This window comes from Pseudophryne corroboree, chromosome 1, assembly GCF_028390025.1.
Source record: "Pseudophryne corroboree isolate aPseCor3 chromosome 1, aPseCor3.hap2, whole genome shotgun sequence".
NCBI lineage: Eukaryota > Metazoa > Chordata > Amphibia > Anura > Myobatrachidae > Pseudophryne > Pseudophryne corroboree.
Window position 1 is genome coordinate 1052366650 of NC_086444.1, and position 13499 is coordinate 1052380148.

At 42.5% G+C, this 13499-nt stretch overlaps 1 protein-coding gene across 1 annotated transcript in view; it reads left to right on the forward strand.

Annotated features, from left to right (window-relative positions):
- The window catches only part of SGCZ (sarcoglycan zeta), a 1577608-nt gene that overhangs the window by 1225315 nt on the left and 338794 nt on the right, over positions 1 to 13499 (forward strand). The window lies entirely within an intron of this gene.

Genomic DNA, 13499 nt, shown 5'->3' on the forward strand with positions numbered 1-13499 from the left:
TGTCATTTATCTAGCACAGTCTATTGGTTGCTGATGGCAATTTATTCCACTTTATCTCTCTCATTGGTTTGCTAGATCTCCCCCTTTGGGCAAGATGTATCTAACCTCCTAAAGAGGACAAGTGGTGTTTCCCATACCAACCAATTAGATTAGTTGCTATGGGCAATACCTCCACTTGTCTTATTTAGAATATTTCATACTCTTACCCTTTGTTTGATGCTCAGGTACAGTATATACATAGTACTATGGATATAAATCCATTAAACTATGCAGATTACTGTAATTTTTAAAATTAACATATTTTATTTTCATTTTCCAAATGGTATTGTTTTGCCATTGAAGAGAGTAACTAAGAGGACTTTTTTTTTAAGAATTATATTAATATATATATATATATATAAAATCATTTAACATAGTCATTACAATACTTTCTACAGTGAGTATCAGTAGTACAGTTGTTGTGAAGTTTCAAACTGAGTTTCACAATGGAACAGACCATTTTATAGATGTGCAATATTGTGGAAATAAAAGTTTTGAGTTTCGCTCTTGGGTCAATTTTCCCTGAAATGCCATTCTGTGCTGTATTTGAATTTATACATTGTCAGGGTCAATTAATTTGGAAATAGATGTTGAGTCTCTACATAATGATTAATTTAAACTGGAAATTTGGTCATCTAAATGGAGAATGAGGTTCAGTAAAGAAAAATGTAAACTTATGCACATTGGGATAAAGAATAAGCATGCAACCTATATATTATTTGGGAAAAATCTAGGGGAAACGGTAGTTGAAAAAGATTTAGGGATGCTCATTGATAGTAGGATTAATAGCAGTACCCAATGTAAAAGGGTAGCGATGAAGGCAAATAAGGTGTTAGCGTGCATGAATTGGGGAATTGAGACAAGGGATAAGACTGTAATCCTGCCACTGTACAAATCATTGGTGCATCCGCACCTGGAATATTGTGTACAGTTCTTGGCACCACATTATAAAAAAGATATCTGGGAACTCAAGAGAGTTCAGAGGCGAGCTACAAATTTGTTAATTGGTTAGAGGCATTGGATTACAATGAAAGGCTTACTAGGTTGAATATGTATACACTAGAAATAAAGCGTCTACAAGGATCAGGCAATTTGTTTATTAAGAAAACTCTGCACAAATGAATTACCCTACACAGGTACATGGTGTTCAGTGCAGCTTGCCACGATGCGTATGATTGTGGTTACGCACCGCAGCAACAATGAGGCTGGCTACATCTATAGTGGCGGTGCTAGGTACACCAGTCAAGATCTGCCTAGGGCATCAAATTGATTAGGGCTGGCTCTGGGCATAATGTTAATTTGGCTCATATCGAGTGGCATAATGTGAATTTGGCTCATATTCTGTGGCATAATATGAAGTTCGTCTCATACTGTGTGTCATAATGTGAATTTTGGCTCATACCCTGTGGCATAATGTGAATTTCAGCTCATACTATGTGGCATAATGTGAATTTCGCCTCATACCATGTGGCGTAAGGTGAATTTCGGCTCATACTGTGTGGCATAATGTGATTATGTAATTGACTCATAGAAAATAAAGTATAGAGGTCTTGCTAGTTCAATGTGAATTCGGCTCATACTGTGTGGCATAATGTGGATTTCGTCTCATACCATGTGGCGTAATGTGAATTTTGGCTCATACTGTGTGGTGTAATGTGAATAAGGGGCACTACTGTCAGTAGCTGGTGAGCATGGGGACATGTGTGACAAATGCTGGGTCCTGCGGAGGAGGGGTCTGATGGCATAGAAAGAGGCAAATGTGGCTCTGATGAAACGTGTATATTTTAAACTGTACTTGTGTTATATTAAAACTCAAATGTTTGGGCCCCTAAATCTCCCGTACTTTTCAGAATGTCCCACTCAAAATTAGGGTGTAGGTGCTTGGGGTTGCAAGGGGTGGGTGGTGCATATGCACCTAGGCCCACCACTCTCTAGTTCCTCCACTGGGTCAGAGATAGATTGGGGAAGTGTGAGCAGTTATAGGCTGCAGCGGTAGCTAGGACTCAGGGTTATGCCGTAGCGGACAGTCAGTACCGGCCAGTGGTCACACCATTATGTTTCATTTTATTTCTCTGGGGTGTATTATATCTACATTATTATTAGGAACTAGGGAGAAATTAAATTAAGCCGTGTGATTTTACTGAGAGAATGTAAAATAGTGCTAGACATGTCCCTGGGAAGTGCTAGACACGCCCAAAAGGCGGTGCTAGACACGCCCCTCCTGTGGTGCACCCCCTAATAAAATTAGCTGCGCACACCTATGCTACCAGCAACTCTGCACTGAGGACACCACCATCACTGTCGACACCACTGGCAACCCCACTATGACAACTCTGCCAGCACCCCTGCACTGTTGACACTCCCACACTGAGGACACCACCCAGTGGCGGAACCAGCGAGCGGTGGGCCCATGTGCGACAAAATGGCTTGGGCACCCCCCCCCCATCCCATCCAAGTCCACCCCCTCAACCCTGGAGAGGATCTGGTGAGGGGAACCTGCTCAAGGAAGTGGATACCTAGCAACAGTGCCGTAACTAGACATTTTAGCACTGTGTGCAAGAAACGTCATTGGAGCCCCACCCCTGCATGCAAAACAGGGGCAGTGCGCGCCATAGGTGCGCGCAAAAATACATAGTGGCATGGCTTCGTGGGGAAGGGGTGTGGCCACAAAATAATACCAATTCATAAAACGGTGCACAGTAGTCTCCATTATTCAAATTACGCGTGCACTTTTTACACATAACTGCAGACAGCATCCCCTTTTTACACATAACGGCAGACAGCGTGCCCTTGTTACACATAGCGGCAGACAGCGTACACTTTTTTCACATAACGGCAGACAGCGTGCCCTTGTTAAACATAGCGGCAGACAGCGTACACTTTTTTCACATAACGGCAGACAGCGTGCCCTTGTTACACATTACGGCAGGCAGATTCCCCCTTTTTACACATTGCGGCAGACAGCGTATCCTTGTTACACATAGCGGCAGACAGCGTACACTTTTTTCACATAATGGCAGACAGCGTGCCCTTGTTACACATTACGGCAGGCAGATTCCACCTTTTTACACATTGCGGCAAGCAGATTCCCCCTTTTTACACATTGCGGCAGGCAGATTACCCATTTTTACACATAGCGGCAGGCAGATTCCCCATTTTTACACATTATGGCAGGCAGATTCCTCCTTTTTACACATTGCGGCAGGCAGATTCCCCATTTTTACACATAGCGGCAGGCAGATTCCCCGTTTTTACACATTACGGCAGGCAGATTCCCCATTTTTACACATAGCGGCAGGCAGATTCCCCATTTTTACACATTGTGGCAAGCAGATTCCCCCTTTTTACACATTGCAGCAGGCAGATTCCCCATTTTTACACATAGCGGCAGGCAGATTCCCCGTTTTTACACATTACGGCAGGCAGATTCCCCATTTTTACACATTGCGGCAGGCAGATTCCCCATTTTTACACATTGCGGCAGGCAGATTCCACATTTTTACACATTGCGGCAAGCAGATTCCCCATTTTTACACATAGCGGCAGGAAGATTCACCATTTTTACACATTGCGGCAGGCAGATTCCCCATTTTTACACATTGCGGCAGGCAGATTCCCCGTTTTTACACATTGCGGCAGGCAGATTCCCCGTTTTTACACATTGCGGCACACAGTCCCCCTTTTTTGTAGAAAAGAAAGAAAAAGAGAAAGAGGAAAGACAGAAAGAAGAATTATACTTACCCTCTCCGCTGGCTCAGGCTCCTCGGTGCAGCGTCAGACGATTCCCGGGCAGTAGAGAATGAGGAGGAGGGAGGTGGAGGAGGGAGCCGCAGCAGCGCTGTGTCATTGGTGGAGGCGCTGCTGCTGCTGCCCCTCTGCTTCACTATAGGCTGTTCTCGGAAGACAGCCTATAGTGAAGCAGAGGGGCAGCAGCAGCAGCGCCTCCACCAGTAACAAAGGGCTGCTGCGGCTCCCTCCTCCACCTCCCTCCTCCTCCTGCCCCCGTCCGTGCCGCTGCTCCTCTCCTCTGTGGGCGGCTGTGCGCTGCGGGCAGCGGTTGCCCGCAGCGCACAGCGGCATGTAATGAGTCAATTTGACTCATTACATGCTTGGGCCCCTGGACAGAGGCGGGCCCCAGTGCAACGCACTGCTTGCACTGGCGGTAGTTCCGCCTCTGACACCACCAGCATCCCCTGTCACAGTAAGTGCAACATTGGTGTATCCGCTGTGTACTAAATTCTGCATTATAACTGACCCACACTGTATCCTGCACTATATCCAACATGCAGTGTATCTGACGAGTAATGTATGCAGTACGGTATCCAACCCGCGCTGTATCCAGCCAGCACTGTTTCCGACCCGCACTGTATCCAACCAGCAATGTATCCAGCACTGTATCCGACCCACAGTGTCCAACCCAAACTGTATCCCACCTACAGTGTATCCCACATTGTATCCAACCCACACTGTATCCAACCTGCATGGTTTCCAGCACACACTGTATCCCACACTGTATCCAACCAGTAGTATATCCTGAACTGTATCCGACCCGCACTGCATAAAACCCACATATCCAACCAGCACTGCATCCAACCCACAGTGTATCCCGCATTGTATCCAACCCACACTAAATCCAACCTGCACTGTTTCCGACCCACACTGCATTCCACACTGTATCAAACCAGTAGTATATCCCGCACTGTATCCAACCAGCACTGAATCCAACCAGCACTGTATCCAACCCACTCTGTATCCCGAACTTTATCCAACCTGTCTTGTATACCGCAATGTATCCAACCCACACTGTATCTGACCCGCACTGTATTCAACCCTCACTGTATACCACAGTCAGCCAACCTTTAGCCAAAATTGGTGAAAACAATATTGTGAGATGTGAGGTGGTCAAAATTGAGTGGATATGACTGGAAAGTAATGTTATTAATGTTATTGAGGTTAATAATACTCTAGGAACACAAAAAGGCCCAAATTAAGTGGTTTTAGCTTTTTTTTTTTAATTTTTGAAAAAACAAACAAATCCAAAGCCAGTCACGGTAGGTTGGCATATCCAAAGTCGGACGACAAATCAGAACCAAGTCCAGCAAAAATGGCCCGGCGCACATCCCTATTCTAAACTAATATGCAGACAAGTACATACTGTATTCATACTAGAAATAAGACGGTCCGAATTTACTTGAATCTCAAAAATGTCAATCTCACGGCAATCTCACATATTTTGCCAATAAGATTAATCCGAACTTGCACTAGTTTGGCAAAAAAAACGAAGTAAATCTGAAACCGCTCATCTCTAATTCATATCAGGATTCCATGAAACTAATCTGCTATTCTAGACGAGAGATAACTGTGGATGTATAGACGTAGTCAGAATTGTCAAGAAGTGATTTATTGCATTATATCAGATAGGTATCTATAAATACATTTACCAAGAAGCATTATTTGGTGTAAATACTGTAGTATGATGGGTCAATATAACGTTGAGTTAGTTTAGTATGGTAATAATGAGTTCATATGTAAAAAGTTTCTGTTGGAGCCCAGCATCGGACAGTTTGCTAGACTTTCTGAATATATTATATTTGTGTAGCACACTTGTTTTTTTTTATTTCTGCAAAGAAAACTCATTATCATTTGGCTATTGAAGTACATTAGGGGTTATTCCGAGTTGATCGCTCGCTGGCTAGTTTTAGCAGCCGTGCAAACGCTATGCCGCCGCCCACTGGGGAGTGTATTTTAGCTTAGCAGAAGTGTGAACGCATGTGTAGCCGAGCTCTGCAAAAACAGTTTGTGCATTTTCAGAGTAGTTCTGAACCTACTCAGCGCTTGCGATCACTTCAGCCTATTCGGGTCCGGATTTGACGTCATACACCTGCCCAGCGAACGCCCAGCCACGCCTGCGTTTTTTCAGACATGCCTGCGTATTTGCAAACACTCCCTGAAAATGGTCAGTTGACACCCAGAAACGCCCCCTTCCTGTCAATCTTCTTGCGGCCGTCAGTGCGACTGAAAACTTTGCTAGAACCTGTTCATAACCACAACGGGCTTACATACGCATGCGCATAAATGCCGATTTTTAGCCTGATCACTGCGCTGAGAACAACGGCAGCTAGCGATCAACTCAGAATGACCTCCATTGAGTGAGATATACTAACTTTTCTTTGTGTAACTGAAGTGTATAAAAAAATAAACAAATATCTGGCATAATTTAATATTAATGTGTTATGACTTTTTAAACTCGTTATAGTCCACTGTAATTTAAGTAAAAGGCAAATGAATGGCAGAAGGACTAGGAAGGCTTTGCATTATAAAGGTAATGCATTAGGAAGATTTAGATTTTTAATATACTTTTGAAAATCACTTACATTTCAGAGGTCGGAAATAAAACATAGAGCTGTAACCAATGTTATGGCATTTTAAGCATAAAGGAGTTATACAAATAAATGGCCATGAATATATTTAGAATCCATTAAAGTAGTTCAGTATTTTAATTTCCATTTCAGAATTCCAACAGTAGCTTAAGCCTTAACAATCCAGTGTTCAAAAGCAAGTGTGACATAATGCATTGGTGCAGCTTCAATAGCCATTTCTGGAACAATGGAACAGACATTTTGATCACTCCGAAAGATAGATTCCATTTGCATGCACCATGACACTGCGTAACATAGGTAGGGAAGACATTACCATTCCTGTGAATTTGATAGATTGTATTTAGAAACATGAAAAGCAGACGTATTTCCCCACAGGAGAAGAATAGTTCCAAATGAATCTCCCAGGTATCAGTAGACTTTCTCTTTCATTTCTTTTATGTTTTGTAAAATGAACATATTACATATCCAAACTACTCTTGCCTTCAATATTCTTTTATTCCCTATACAGCAAAAAAGAATTTAACTTACAAGCTGTATAAATATTGGATCATTATTCCTACAATTCCTTATCATGCACAAGTGATAGCATGAAGCAGTAATTGACTGTAAGTTTCTACTAATGTCCTGATACCTTTTTGCTGTACATCACTGGGACAGACAGTCCTGATAGCTGATGTTACCACTGACTCCTTCCACCGCAGATCTGTCTAGCACAGTGGTTCTCAAACTCGGTCCTCAGGACCCCACACAGTGCATGTTTTGCAGGTAACCCAGCAGGTGCACAGGTGTATTAATTACTCACTGACACATTTTAAAAGGTCTACAGGTGGAGCTAATTATTTCACTTGTGATTTTGTGAGGAGACCTGCAAAACATGCACTGTGTGGGGTCCTGAGGACCGAGTTTGAGAACCTGTGGTCTAGCACTTCACATTTTAATTTTTGTTCTGATATTACATTAGCTCAAAACATTGAATATTTAAAAAGAAAAGTATTTGATATAATTACTATTTGAAATACACCAGGTTCGCATTAACAAAGGATATGGCCCATGTGCAGGCTCCGTGCTAGGCCCATCACAAATATACTCGGACCCTATACTCAAGTCTACTGTGAATACGCTGATCTCTAGGAACATGAAAACCGCACCATTTTCCCGGTGATTGCTCTACTGCACGGATCGTCTGGAAAATTATGACTGCCATTTTACTAGTGGTTTGTGTGGCTCCAACTGACTGTTAAGTAGGGACATGCGGTGAGGTAAATGGCTCAGGAGGTACTGGCTGATACCAGAGCCAGATTTTCACACAGTATATGAGTCCAAGGGTTCATGTGGGCATTATACACAGGTGCAGCAGTATATAATGCTGGAATTTTGGTGAGTTTTGATCAAAGATGCGCAAAAAAGATAGGAAAGGGGGGTGGGGTTTAGGCACTGCCTCACCTGCCATAGACTTTTTACTCCAGGGATTTGACTATAAAAAGGATTAGAATAATACAAAGAAGATATTTCTCATATATTCTCTGTATTTTTCACATACTTTATACAGTCAAAACTCTGGCTTATGTGTTAGTATGACAGAAAAGGCTCTGCCTCACCTCACTGCATGTCACTGCTGTTAAGTGTCGTCTATGAACGCAGGGTGTGTGCTGTAGGTCCATACACCTGCACCCATTATAGATACATACATAAAATGCACTTGATTTAATCAGTAAATATAGAATAAAGGTAATTTGTGAGATAATACTTCCATAGGTGTAGCCTAGGCAGAGCCTTATTACTAAAGGCAAATAAAATGCCCCCCCCCCCCCCTCCACCCCTCTTTGCAATGCTTTCCTGTGCCAGCGCCGGTTCTCCTTTCTCCTCTCCATCATGGTAGTGCTAGCTCACACTTAGAGTGCCATATCCATCTCAGAACATGCCATTCTGAGTTATTATATACAGTAGATAATGCCCTCGTGAACCCGCTGATGCGTGCAGTTGGCAGGCTATCACATTTACCCCTGAGATTCCTTATCATCTGGATAAATACACCCCATCAATGACATACTGTATGTCTATGCAGTTTTGATCCATTTTCTATCATCCAGCAGCTAATAAAGCATTTGACATAATATAAATGTGACACAAGCCACCCCCATGTACACTGAGGCTCAATGCACTTGTTAAAGAACCATAGCAGATCATGAGACCTAAGTTAGGTATAGCTGGAATCAGCATCTTCCCAGTCAAATATTCTGCCATACTGTTATCTACTTCCACTTTCACCTATAAATCACTCACTTTTGTAGTTATTATTTTACCCATACTTGCCTACTCTCCTGGAACTGTCGGGAGGCTCTTGGAAAGTTGGTGCCCGGCGCCCCAGGAAAGTGGGCAAGTCTCCAAGAGCCATCCATACCCTTGCTACCACCTCCACCCAGCCACCCACTTACTGAGTAAGGTGGGCCAACCGGGTGGCTAATGATGCGATTTGCGCTGATCTGTGTCATTGTAGCCATGCCTTCCCAGCAGCTGCACAATGATGGTAATCTTGGCATTGTGCAGTGAGGGGTAGAGCTACAATAATGCGAACACATAGCCACTCCCCAACCAAAAGCCTTCGGGGGAATAACCCTGATAAATAAATAAAATAAATAAATAAATAGACCACCAAGTGTTCCATTCCCCACTTATCAGCGTTTAATTGCACTATGTTATTCATTCTTAATGTACAGCTATTGTACTGTACAGCGTTACTTTATATACAATACAAAACGCTGATGCACATCCTGCTACATATCTTTGTATTTCCTCACAAAAAGGACACCTTATTGTACTGTACCTGCCAAGAGTCCTGCTGGTTTTTCTTTAGTCACACCCTCAAAAACACAGAATAAACTGATTTAATAATCTTTACTGTAGGTAAGCAGCTAGCACCATAGCGAACATACAGTAATATTGACCCACATTACTCTATTTACACTAAATAATTCTGCTCGGCAAATGGTTCTGTAGGTAGCTGTCTGATGTGCTGCAGTAGATCACATCTTCACACTTCTGACTCCTGTATGTCTATTCATCTACAGTCATCTCATGTCTAAAGTATTAAAGTAGCAGGGCCCTCTCACTGAAAACTAGCTATAATTCTGTATCTGACTACAAATTAGTTTACAATTGACTTTCCTATTCCCCTATACCTTTTTATATTTGGAATTCTCCCTTCTGAAACCCTGACCTGGAACATGTTGTGACTTAGATGAGAAATCGAAATTTCTATAAATAAATAAAAAAAAGGCTATTTTTATATATATATATATATATATATATATATATATATATATATATATATATATATATAAAAATAATAGATTTACTGCAACTGGATTTGGGTTCCTACTGCCTTTAGCACTTATAGCTGGAGCACAGTTGTTATAGATCGAAAGTATATTTTGGTACATTTTGTACAATGAATCATGGGTTTGAGCTGTTTACCTAACTTTGCTTAAGTATTAACAAAAGAAAGCTATGTCACACACTGCACTGATTAAAAGGTTGGTTAAAGTAGAGATGGTTTAGATAAATCCGACAGGGCTAAATATCGGGTGCCGATTTGAAAAAAAAGTCGCTACTCAGTTCTTCCCACCATATCCAGATCAGAAAACAGGGAAACGTGTTACTTTCCCAGGAATTTCGGACCTCGCGCGTTTTGGATCGCATAGAAACAGCTCATTCCTCCTCTCTACTGTATTTTACACTCAACAGCATGTGGAGAGGTTGTATGTAAGTGTGCATGGGAATTAGATTGTCAGTCTCTTTGTATTCTGGACTAGTGTACACTTGAAAGCCTGTGGAGAGGGGTGGTATTCAGTATACCGGTTGTTGGGATCCCGGCGCACAGTATACCAGTGCCGGAATCTCGACAACCGGCATACCGACACCTTTTCTCCCTCTTGGGGGTTCATGACCCCCCTGGAGGGAGAATAGATAGCAAGGCGCGCGCAGCATGGCGAGCACAGCGAACCTGTAAGGGGCTCATTTGCACTCACCCCGATGTTGGCAAGCCGGCAGTTGGGATTCCAGTGCCAGTATGCTGGCCGCCGGGGACCCGGCCGTCGGCAACTCATACTACACTCGTGGAGAGGTGTGGGTGTGAAACAGTATGTGTAATCATAGAGAGAGTGGTTCAGTCAGAAGCTCAAGGCAATCAATGTGTAATTGAATAGGTGCCATATTAATAGGTGTGATTCTATATTCTATACTTCAGGAGTGGATTGCAGAGAGTGGGAGAGGCTGAAGACTATTCATTTGTGCTGGAGAAGCTGAAACATACCCCCCCCCCCTTCAAAAAATTAAAAAAAATCCAAGACAATTTACAGAATTATATAGATAGTGCTCTCAGACGGTCTACAGGACCCGAAGTCTGCAGTGAATTGGCAAGACTCCAGCTATGCTGTGTGACAACCAGGGGCATATCTACCTATTGGCCAGGATCAAACTCGCCAGAGGCGACAGCAGAGGAGGGTTGCCGCCCAGCAGTGCCACTCACGGGCAGTAGGTAGCAGCTGACTCCATTACCCCCCCCCCCCATCCCGCGCCGGGTAATTCCTCACCTGCTGTAAGGGCCAGCAATGAACACAGCATGCAGCAGCGGGCGCCGGGGTCCGGCACTGCACCACTTTACAAACAAGAAACTCTACATAAACTACACCTCACGGCAGCCCTTGAAACCAGAAGCTCCCGGTAGCAAGGGCTGCTGGGAGGTGTAGTTTATGTAGTTTCTTGTTAGTAGAGCAGGGCAGTGCCGGACGCCAGCGCCAAATACAGCGGCTGCCGCTGCTGCTTGCTGTGTCCATTGCTGGCTGTCACAGCAGGTGAGGAAGTATGGGGGGGAAAGGGGTTCAGCTGCTGCCTCTAAAAGTGCAAGAATTGTATATATATAGCAAAAAGGATGGAGAAGAACAAGCGCCTATGGTGTAGTAAGTTTTTTAGAGTGTATGGTGACACTAAAAATAAGTAAATGCGTACCGGATTAAATCTTTATAACACGTCTGGCAAGATACCATTCGTGATGTTTCTCACCATCATCTATAAATCAGAGAAACTGAAATCGCTGCATAGCGTAATACCTCTGGTTAACAATGATAACCCCACAGTCACCCAGGTAAGCGTACCAGATTCAGGAGAATAATCAGCATAAACACCCAATGGTCTTGTATCCAGATATCTTTCACCAGATCCAGTAAACAGGGTCTTTGTAATATCAGTCAAATGACCAAAGAAGTGATTTATTCAAAATACAAGGCTATAAAACATCATCCAAACATCTTCCTCAGGAGGAAGCCCGGACGGGCGAAACGCATTGAGAATCCTGAGCAGAACTTTACCTGGCTGCTAAGCTAAGCTATATTGACTTTTAAAAAAAATCATCTTTATTTTGAATGTTTGGATGATGTTTTATAAAGATTTCATCTGGTACGCATTTACTTATTTTTGTGTCACCATACACTCTAAAAAACTTACTACACCATAGGCGCTTGTTCTTCTCCATCCTTTTTGCTACAGAATTTATGCCATATACCTATGGTACACTGAAGATCTGAGCAGCCACCCTGAAGAGTGGAAGGTGTTGACAAAGACTTATTAAAGCCTTGAAAGACTTTGTTATCAGCCACTTGTGGCTACCATACTAGCAAAATATAAATTGTTCAGATAAGTATTTTATTACTGTCGATTCCTAGAGAAGCGCACTGGTCTACACATCTTTATATATATATATATATATTTATATATATATATATATATATATATATATATATAAGCAAGAGGCGGCACTCCTGGACTCAGTATCTGGTGAAAAGTAACGTGCTTTACTTCAACGTTACTCTTCACCAGATACTGAGTTCAGGAGTGCCGCCTCTGTTATTTTCGCTTATTAATTGGGGCCCCTAGGAGGGCACCCTGGCAAGTTACTGTTGCTTACAAGGGAGCGCTGGTTTGTGGATTGGATAGATATATATATATATATATACATATATATATATATATACATATATAAATATTTATATATATATATATAGATATATAAATTCATATATATATATGTGTGTGTATATAATATATATATATATGTGTGTGTGTGTGTGTGTGTATATATATAAATATATATATATAAATATATGTGTATTATTTATACATATATATATATATATATATATATACATATACAGTGGTCGAAGTGGAGATTTTGAAGTGGGGGTATGCAAAAGTGAAGGATGTAATTATGCGCGTGTGCTCAGAAAAGGGGGCGTGGTCACCCAAAGGGGGCGTGGTCATCCAAAAGGGGCGTGTCGTGTGTAGTGGAACCCCTTATACTATCTAGTACTGGTGCCCCTTTCACATTATAGCACACTGAATGAGCTGAAATTCACATTATAGCACACTGAATGAGCCGAAATTCACATTGTAGCACACTGAATGGGCCGAAATTCACCTTGTAGCACACGGTATGAGCCGAAATTCACCTTGTAGCACACGGTATGAGCCGAAATTCACATTGTAGCACACTGAATGAGCCGGAATTCACATTGTAGCACACTGAATGAGCCGAAATTCACCTTGTAACACACGGTATGAGCCGAAATTCACATTGTAGCACACTGAATGAGCCCAAATTCACATTATAGCACACTGAATGAGCCCAAATTCACCTTGTAGCACACGGTATGAGCCGAAATTCACATTGTAGCACACTGAATGAGCTGGAATTCACATTGTGTCACACTGAATGAGACGAAATTCACCTTGTAGCACACTGAATGAGCCGGAATTCACATTGTAGCACACTGAATGAGCCCAAATTCACATTATAGCACCCTGAATGAGCCGATATTCACCTTGTTACACACGGTATGAGCCGAAATTCACATTGTAGCACACTGAATAAGCTGGAATTCACATTGTAGCACACTGAATGAGCCGAAATTCACATTGTAGCACACTGAATGAGCCCAAATTCACATTATAGCACACCGAATGAGCCGACATTCACCTTGTAGCACACGGTATGAGCCGAAATTCACCTTGTAGCACATGGTATGA